Source organism: Pinus tabuliformis, chromosome 7 (assembly GCF_031772625.1).
Source record: "Pinus tabuliformis cultivar Carrire ecotype Pingquan chromosome 7, CPIR1, whole genome shotgun sequence".
NCBI lineage: Eukaryota > Viridiplantae > Streptophyta > Pinopsida > Pinales > Pinaceae > Pinus > Pinus tabuliformis.
The window spans coordinates 1,138,538,133-1,138,548,703 of record NC_142293.1 but is presented as its reverse complement, the minus strand read 5'-3'; positions in this window follow the sequence as shown (position 1 = coordinate 1,138,548,703).

The window sequence follows — 10,571 nt, the reverse complement described above, 5'->3', positions numbered from 1 at the left end:
ATTGTCCAAAAACAATTGTGTTGATGTGTGTGTTTATTTCTCTCTAGTGCAGTATTTAGTCTTCCACAATATTTATTTTGTGTAGGATGTAGTGTATGTATTCCAGTATTTGTCGTAGAAAATTGCAAGTAACTTGTTCTAGTAATTTAACAAGTAGGTGAAATATTATCAATTTGCTGCAGTAGGAATCGGTAACCAATTTTTCACCTGGTATCGAAGCACAGATCGTGAGCAGGAGAGATGAGAGCATAAAGGAAGAGGGAGTTTGAATTTACTGCAGAGGCTGCAATTCAAAACCCCAGAAAGCAGCACAGTCCTTGGGCCAAAGAGGTCGAAGTTTTGAGTGAGATCGATTTCTCTGAGTGAGTCAATAGAGAAATTCGATTCTCCAGATCGAAGCTTTCCAGAGGCAGAAGGGAGTAGCGCAGTTTCCTTGCAGAGCAGATCTTCAGCTAGGACGCAGATATTTTGTAGCAGTTGTTGGAAGAATAGAGTTAGAAGAAGAGAATAGCACACACTGCTTCCTCAGAGGACTTCCAGCCAAGAAGTCCAAATTTTTCTAGTAGAGAAGCAGTAGTTGTGTGCGAGATTTCTCACTCTCGAGGGAGTGTGAATAGCTGGGTAGCAGCTACGCAGATAAGAAGAGGGAGCAATTAAACTTTTTCAAGAGAGATGGCATCAGCTGAATTGAGAGATCAATATCGGTTGGACAGAGCCTCCAACTATGTGATATGGAAGGCTAGGATCTCCTGCCTTATAGATGAACATGATCTCAAAACTTATGTCAATAATGTGGTAGTTGTACCTATCAATGCAGATCCACTCAAGAAGTACAAGGTTGATATGGCGAAGACTAAGAGGATCATTCTCGATGGGGTTGGAGATCATGTAGTAGCCCATATAGCTGGCAAGGATACTGCCCGACAGATGTGGGAAGCCTTAGCCACGCTATACAAAGGATCTTCCGAGTAGTGAAAGATGTACTTAGAAGAGAATTTGGGATGCACAAGGATGCAGAAAGGGGAGCGGATAAACCCATTCCTTAAAAGGCTTCAATAAGTCCAAGATCAATTGGCTTTAGTAGGGTCAAGGCCCCAACCTACATAGTTTGTTCGATTAACGCTGAATAGCGTTTCTGAATATTGTAAAGTGTTTGTCCAAAGTATCCTGGGCAGAGAACACCTGCCAGATTGGGAACGTGTATGGGCTAATCTGCAACAGGAGGAGATGAGGTGTGATCTGGTGAGGACCACAATTAGTGGAATTAGTAGTAGTGGGATGAAGGTCGTAAAGGAAGAGGAGGACGTGGCCCTTGCATCAAAGGGGAAACAAGAGCAACACAGGAGGAAAAATGACGTTTCAAAGATAAAGTGTTTCAGGTGTGGTGAGATGGACCACTACAACACTTAATGTCCTCTCAGAAAGAGGGACAAGGAGGAGAAGTAGTATCAGCAAGCTACATTCGTTGATATTGACAATATTTCCTCTAGGCAAGAGGAAGCGTTTTCCATGATTGTCGAGATGCCTCTAGGGGTGAGGTGGGGTGATCTAGAGTTGTAGCCTCAAAGATCTACATGATGGGTAGGATCCATGAGGAGTCCACCTCTTGGATCAAGACCTTTCTACGAGAGCCCATATTCAGCAGTAGCATGATGGACGAGTGACAAGTGGTGCAGTCAGGTGCCAAAGTGACAGATGCAGTGGCTAGTAGCAGTAAGATATTGAACAGCGCAGAGCAGAGTTGGCAGCAGTGCAGTTGGCACAAATCAAAGTTTTCAGCAATGCAGAGGCCTCAGTGACAGCGCAAAGTCTAACAACAGTCATAACTCAGATGAAAAATGCATCATATTGAACATAGTTAGTTTAGCATTTTGGATGTTTTTTCTGTTGCAGATGTTGTTGTAGTAGTAGCAACAAAGTTGCAGTGAAGATGCAGTAGTTGACAGCAATTCAGCAGCAACACGGATGCAACGCAAATCAGAGTTTCGCAGTGGTTGGTGGGCAGTAGAGCCAAACATCAACGATGCGACAGGAGATGGTGCAGAGACAAAGTGATGCTTCAATGGGTTGCAGCAGTAGAGCACATTCCTCGCTAAGAGGGAGTGTTGATTTATGTAGCATCGAATGTGCTCTAGCCTCAAGATTTTGCAGAGAATCTAAGACACATGCATTCTCCTAAACCCAGAAACCGTTTTGGAAATTCCACCTAGAGATGATTTAATTAAAAGAATTAAATTTTTTAAATGGTTCCCTAAGTCTAAACTTAGGAAATCTAGTTAATTCAAGGATATTAATTAAATCAGGTGTGAATCTTCTAGAAGAAGATGAGTATCAACTCCAAGTTAATCTTAGCCATCGATTATGTTTTAATCATGGTCGTTGGAACTCCAACGAGAGATTATAAAGAGGAATTCGATGTGGTTGGAGAAAAACACTTGAGAAATTTGATTTCATGAGCAGATTGATTTCCTGAGTAACAACTGTGAGTTTCCAAAAGTGATTCCGTAAAGTCGAAGCGGTGAGATAGGGGTAGGGACAATGGACTGGAGTAAGTTTTCCAGATCTGGGGAGCACGAGGCAGAGAAGACAGAGAGAGGTTCAGATAGGTAGCGCGATGCCACAAAGAGGTAGCACAGAGCTTCAGAGGGAGTCTAAGATTCAGCTGGGAAGTCGAGTTCCAGAGCCAGAAGTTGGGGTGTGAGGCCGGAGGGCCAGAGAAGCGGAGTTCCAGACAATAGGACATCTGTGGAAGAGGTGACGTAGACCCTAGAGAGGCTGACGCAGATCTGCATAGGTTGACGTAGAGCCAGCATGGGACCAACTATCCAAGGCCTGGATCAGATTCAGATCGCCAGACAATCTGAGATTTTTTCTCACTATCTCCTTGTCAGTATTTCTCTGTATTGGATAGCCAATTTGGGCATCCAACAATTTGTACTCAGATTACTACTGCATTATAATAAAACCCTCAATTGCTGCACCAGTTTTCCTAAGTTGGGTTTTTCCCGAGACATTGTCCAAAAACAACTGTGTTGATGTGTGTGTTTATTTCTCTCCATTGCAATATTTAGTCTTCCGCAGTATTTATTTTGTGTAGGTTGCAGTGTATGTATTCTAGGATTTGCCATAGAAAACTACAAGTAACCCGTTTTAGTAATTTAACAAGTAGGTGACATATTATCAGTTTGTTGCAGTAGGAATTGGGTAACCGATTTTTCACACATATCAAATCTAAAAATTACTAAGACAAACTCACAAAAAGCCCTAAAATTGGAATTTTCAAGTTCTGGTGCATTTTACAATTTTTGGGCATATTAGACAATCCCTTGGGCAGTTTTATCTTGTTGATATGTCTTTACTTACTATTGTAATCTTAAAATCAGATATGAAATATTGTTGAATACACCATCGTAAAGTGTCCTAAAGAAGCTAATTTACATTGTTGGTAAACTTGGAAATTTTACGTTTCAATGTGTCGAGTAAGTTTCGTCATTTGAAATAGTTTATGTTGAAAAAGTGTAACTAGGTTTGGTATTCATAATGACATGTAATTATGATTTTATGTAAAGAGATGTAAATAAGAAAAAATGAAATTATTATATTGACTTTCTTCATGGGTTTCATGAGCTAGGAATTTTGTTTTTGCGTCAAGACTCCCATTGAGAATATTTAGGATTTATTCATCTAGTCATAAAAAAAGTCATTGTCATGTAAATGAAATCATGTTATACTTGGAAAAAGGTCAATATTGTCTATGTAAAGTATCCTCCAAGAACTTGACACTAAACCCCTTCAAGTCGGCCTACAAATTATGAGGAAGCTGCAAGATGAAGTCGGCCTAAATTCCAGCTGTCAAGTCGGCCGAAAGGGCAATAAAGAAGGGTATATATAGCCCTACTTGGCCTCATTTGAAGACACACAATTTGAACAAGTATTCACTGGAAAAGTGCAAAGAAGAATACAGAATAAAGAGGGTTAGAAGAAGGACGAAGGAGCAACAAAAGGGAATGATGAAGATTCTTCTGGGACATCATCTACTGGGGACAACGAAGATTCTTCTGGGAAGTGTGAAGTCTGGGCAGCAGAATCTTCTGGGGGTGAGAAGTTTGGGCAGCAGATTCTTCCAGGGCAGCAAGAGAGGCCGAGTTTCTCTCTAGAAGAATTAGAGACCAAGATTCTCTAGGGAAGCTATGGAGGTGCAGTACAATGAGATAGAGACCGAGTTTCTCTAGGAGAAAAGACAAAGAAGGGAGGAACAGATCAAGGTGGGTGACAAGTGTCTTGGAAGGATACTATAGTCAAGGGTTCAATGTCATGGTCATGGTACTTATCAATTAAAGATTTAGAAAAATAATTTTATCAAGTTTTCCTCTCTAGAGGTGAGAGGTTTTAGCTCTGGCAAGAGAAGCCTATATTTTGTGTCACTTGTATTTATTTTGATAATTGTCTTGATGAAAAAGAACACTCTAATAAGCTAACAAACTGAAAGATCATAAGTCAAATAAAAATAAGCATATCACAAGAAATTATCAAGCAGAGAAATTGTTAACATTGAATGCCCTAGATTTCTCAACATGGTATCAGAGCTAAGGTGCTGAAGTCAAGAAGGGGCAGACAAAAACAAGTTGACACACAAGAATCAATCTTCAAAGGATAAATCAAAGTAAGTCGAAGGATACCAATAAGGAAATCTAGATTCTCATCAAACCAAAACCCTGGATTGAAAGAAAGAATCTTGAAATCATCTTTAAGAAGGAAGTAGAAACCCTAGAAGCATTTCATATATCATCACATCATCAAAGGAAGTAAAGGCTCTAAGTCAGTGCTCTCTCTCTTGAATCAAAGATCTCATATAAGACAGTTCTCCCTCTCCAAAAGACTTGAAGCAAGAAGCAACAAGTTCATCATCAAAGTTGAAGATTTGATCTTCTCAAGTAAGTACCTCTTATTATAATACAATCTAGGAAAATGACTTCATGTTTTAAGGAAGATCAAAAGCTGGTTGGGGCATCAAACTTCCTTGCTTGGAAAAATAGGATAGACATTGTCCTTGAAGTAAATGAAGTCATTAATCATGTTCATGGGAAATTCTCCAAGCCACTTGGCAAACGAGCATTATCAGAATACATGAAAAAGGATCTTAAGGCTCAAAAGATACTCAAGGAATCCATCAAAGATTCACTTATTTCCTATGTAGCAAAGCTAGAAACATCTAAAGAAATATATGATAAGCTGGAAGAACTTTTCTCTAGAAGCACGGTAGAAAAGATCTTAACTCTTAGATCTGAACTTCATAAGTTGAACATAGATGAAGGGATATCATCATGCCTCTCTAAGGCATCTCAAATAAAAGAACAATTGAAGGATTTAGGAGACAGAGTATCAGATAATGAAATACTCTCAACAATTCTAAATGCATTAACTGATAAACAAGGTAACCTCATTGCCTCTAGAGAAGAGGAAGCTATCCCATACATCAGGTTATGGTCTCTCGTCAAGGCAAAAGGAGACAAAATGAAGAATGAAAGTAAAGAAAAATCAAAAAGAAGGAAACAATTAGTGTCAAAACGAAAAGAAAGATTTGAAAGCTTTGAAAGAAAGGGAAGAACATGGCGAATGTAAGATGCTATGGTTGTCACAACTTTGGACACTACAGAAAAGATTGTCCTAATCGCAAGAGGGGCAGGGAAGAAGACTACTCTACTAAGGAAGTAAAAGAACCCAAGACAAAGAAGCATAAGAAGGAAGAAGCTAAAAGATGACTAAGGTGATCTTATTCATTAAAAGGTTTCTTTCACTTGTAAGTTATAGGTAGGAAGCAATGTAAAGAAGATAGGATGCATTAGAAGGAAGCATCGTGATAAAAGCATTAGAAGTAAGAGCTCATGACATGGGAAGAAAGTATGTTTGGTCCAAATCCTACTAATTAGGAAGCTCTTAGGAAACCTCATGAGTATTTATAAGAAGCAAAAGATCATCATCGACTGGGATCATCATAGAAGAAAACATTTGTTGGATGAGGACATAAAATATCCTTAAGTTTCTCTGAAGGACTCACTGATAGAGAAAGGAAGCAAAAGTTTTCATTAAGGAATTCCAACTTGTGGGATTCAAGGAATAATATGATGACACAACAAGGAAAGCAGGTTTGAATGATAAAGTCCTTTCAGATGAAGCTACAACAAGAAGTCTGGATGACCGAAAGAAAAATGAGGTATGTTCACATGGATTATTATGAAAATCATATGGTTACAACATGATCCAGAGAAGAAGGATCTCCTCCTCCTAGCTATTGCATAAGAGCATAAGCCACACTAGATGAAATCAGCATAATATATGCAACATAAGGAAGCTAACTACAATCAAGATTGGAAGCTTCAGGGAATGAAGTGTGTGAAAAGAAAGGAAGAGGTCATGATATAAGGCATTCAAAGTCCAAGAATATTTGATTAGAATATCTCCTGAAAGAAGTCAGAAAAAGATATAGACCAGAAAAAGATACAGACCCTTGACACTAAACATTTGTGGGAGATGTGTCAATCTGCATGCAGGATGTTGATACTTATAGGAAGATGTCCTGGTGAAGGATCATCACAAAGGTAATTCTAGTTTGAAGTGTACATTGAATATTATTGAACTAACATCTGACTGGGCTTATGTAGAACTGTAAAAGGGAAAATCTGTAAATGACTTTCAAGCAAACCATATAGAAGGATGTAATGTTATTTGAATTCTTCTTAAGATAAATTCCTCAGATTTAGAAAGTAAAAGGTACCATTATGAATACCTCTCGAGTTAAGAGGGAGTGTTGAAAAAATGTAACTAGGTTCGGTCTTCATAATGACATGTAATTATGATTTTATGTAAAGAGATGTAAATAAGAAAAAATAAAATTATTATATTGACTTGCTTCATCGGTTTCATGAGTAAGGAATTTTGTTTGAGTCAAGAATCCCATTGTGAGTATTTAGGGCTTATTCATCTAGTCATAAAAAATTTATTGTCATGTAAATGAAGTCATGTTACACTTGGAAAAAGGTCAATATTGTCTATGTAAAGTATCCTCCAAGAACTTGTCACCAAACCCCTTCAAGTCGGCCTACAAACTATGAGGAAGTTGCAAGATGAAGTCGGCCTAAACTCTAGCTGTCAAGTCGGCCTAAAGGGCAGCGAAGAAGGGTATATATAGCCCTACTCGGCCTCATTTGGAGACACACAATTCAAACAAGCATTCACTGGAAAAGTGCGAAGAAGAAGGCAGAAGAAAGAGGGTTAGAAGAAGGACGAAGGAGTAGCAAAAGGGAAGGACGAAGATTCTTTTGGGACATCATCTACTGGGGACAACGAACATTCTTCTGGGAAGTGCGAAATTTGGGCAAGAGATTCTTCTAAGGCAGCAAGAGAGGCCGAGTTTCTCTCTAGAATAATTAGAGACCGAGATTCTCTAGGGAAGTTGTGGAGGTGTAGTACAACAAGATAAAGACCAAGCTTCTCTAGGAGAAAAGACAAGGAAAGGAGGAACATATCAAGGTGGGTGGAAAATGTTTTGGAAGGATACTATAGTCAAGGGTTCAGTGTCATGGTTTGGTACTTATCAATTGAAGATTTAGAAGAAGAATTTTATCGGGTTTTCCTCTCTAAAGGTGAGAGGTTTTGACACTTGCTAGAGAAGCCTATATTTTGTGTCACTTGTCTTTATTTTGATAATTGTCTTAATGAAAAAGAACACTCTAATAAGCTAACAAAGTGAAAGATCATAACTCAAATAAAAACAAGCATATCATAAGCAATTATCAAGCAAAGAAATTGTTAACATTGAATGCCCTAGATTCCTCAACAATTTATGCACTACTACTACAACATTGGTATATTTGAATTCTTTGAAGTGGTATTGCTGATATAAACTGTCATACATCTGTGATCAACATCTTGATTGACTATTGTTAGCATTTGGCATCTTGGGTATCTTGGTATCTTGATAAATATTGTTGAAATTTGAACTTGTATTTGTAAGCAATTTATCTTGTTTTAGATTCTATTTCACTACTGACAAGTACTCTTAAAAGGTTTCTAATCAAAGTACTTAAACAACTTAATAAAATCTTAACTCAAGATAAATCTCACTCATAATATCTTGCATAAGCATTCTAGATCTAGATTTGCATTAATAATTTACCTCATATCATAAGCTAAGTTGATAGAGATATAGGTCAACCCTTCTTATCTCACTTGAGGGGTCTCGATAACTCTTCAGTGGTTGACATGGTGACCTTGCAATCGTCAAAGCTACAATCTCTGCAGTGTTGGAGGCATCGGGTGATAGAAGCTTAATAGAAGGTATCGTTAATCAAGCCTTAGCCTGCTTCTTGTTAGCCTCCTTCCCACAACCTACCTTGGAGCCCAGCTTCAAAGTAGTTAAAGGAAGGTTACACTTAGATTAGGCATTTAACTAAAATTTACTAAGATCACTGCATCTCACATATTTCATAGGTTTGTATATCATTCAAGTTAGTAAATCATTCAAGCAACGGGTCCCCATCTGGTCATTTGGGTTTAATTCATAAGAAGCAAGAATTTGTGACTCCATTAAGGCACTGGTCTCATAATAGAAAATTATAATTTAATCAATAATCTTGTTTTAATTCAAACAAGTGGCTAGGCCACTCATCCGTGTCTCCCAAGTAAGTTGATTCTCAACTTGTTTTCCTTCACTTCATTCCATACGGACTACTGCCCATAGCCTATTGTTTGGAGACAACTAGAACGGAGTGGGCGGGTATCAAAGCGACAGCCCCCATCCTGAGCGTTGCCGTGGTGCCTGTACAATCCGAGCGACAACAAGGCCCTAGCCTACTTCCTCTTAGCCTCCTTCCCACAACCTACCTTAGAGCTCAGCTTCAAAATAGTTAAGGGAAGGCCATACTTAGACTAGGCATATAATTAAAATAAACCAAGATCAATGCATCTCACATACACCCTAGGACTTGTATATCATAGAGGTTAGTTAATCATTCAAGCAACGGGTGTGCATCCAACCACTTGGTTTCGATTTACCATAAGCAAGAATTGTGACTCCATTAAGGCACTGGTCTCATACTTAAAATTTAATCTAATCATTAATATTGCTAAATTTAACCAAGTAACTAGGCCACTCATCCATGTCTCCCAAACAAGTTAGTTTCCAACTTTTTTTCGTCACCTCATTTCATAGGGACCACCCCTCATAGTTTGTTGTTGGGAGACAACTAAAACGGAGTGGGTGGGGATCAAAGTGAAAGCCCCTGCCCTGAGCAGTTGTCATGGTGCTTGTACATTCCGGCCAACAACATGTTGCAAAATTGAGTAAATATTATGAGAGTCTATAACGAATGGGTATTCCTCCTTTGAGGGTTGAATTTGTAATATCTGATGTAAAAAATATTTTAGTGCATGGTCCCTCATAATTAGACACCATGACTAAAGTATTTGAGGATGGAAAAATAATTTATCCCCTCTCATGTTAATTAATTAATTTTTCTGGCTAAAATAAATTAAATCCTAAGCCAGAAAATTAATTAATTTAAATTTTAGAGAAATTAATTTTCTCCAAGTGAAAAATGACCAAAAAATTCGTGGGTCAAAAAGAAGTTGATTTTTGGAGGTCCCCCACCAAGGCAAAAATGGATTTTAAAGAAAAATTAAGCCCTTGGACCTTGGTAGTTATGTCAAAGTCAATTTTTTAAGGAAATTAATCCAAAAAATCAATTTTGGATTAATAAACAATGGGTTTTATGAGAAATTCGAAATTTTCGAAAAAATAAATACTTTCCATGGCAGAGATTAAAAGATGATCAAATATTTATCAACAATCTAGATTATTTTGGCAGGGATCAAGCCAACTAGCCGTTATTTTCCACTTGGAGGATTTATCTATAAATTAGAAGCCATTTTTCTTCTCAAGTCACGATGATGACTCTGGTTCTTGACTACGTAAATTTGTAATGTTGGTATTGAGCCATTGCTCTACTGAGAACATTTGATATCACAATAAAAGACTTTGGGGTTCAGTTCATGGTGTCCTTGTCTCATTGATTTGTGGTACGTGCTAGTTATGTGTGAATCTTATCCTATATTATGCTTTAGTGCTATATGAATTGTTATTTCATTTGTTAATAATAGGAGCATTCTATTGGTAAATTTTGGATTTATCTTAGGTGATCAGATTCATTATATGATCTAACGATTTTTCTTGAGAAAAATTATAGATCTACAAGTACATTAGCCCTTGGGCTCCAAGTTCACGCATTGTGGAAAGGGAAGACCTTGTTTGGGCTCCGAGAAATTTATATGGTATTCTTACTTCGTTAAAGATTGTGGCTAATACTCTAACTTTCTAAAATACATTGATCCATTGTCATTATTTAAAAACACATTTTTCTCAAAAAAATAAATATTTTATCTACATAAGTTTTGTAAATATTTTCTAACCCTTGTTTTGCAGAAATTGGGGCTTGGGGTTTTATTTTGATTTTTGTATATATTGGGGTTTTTGGAAAAAAAAAAAGTTTTCATTTGTGCAAGGGATATTCAAG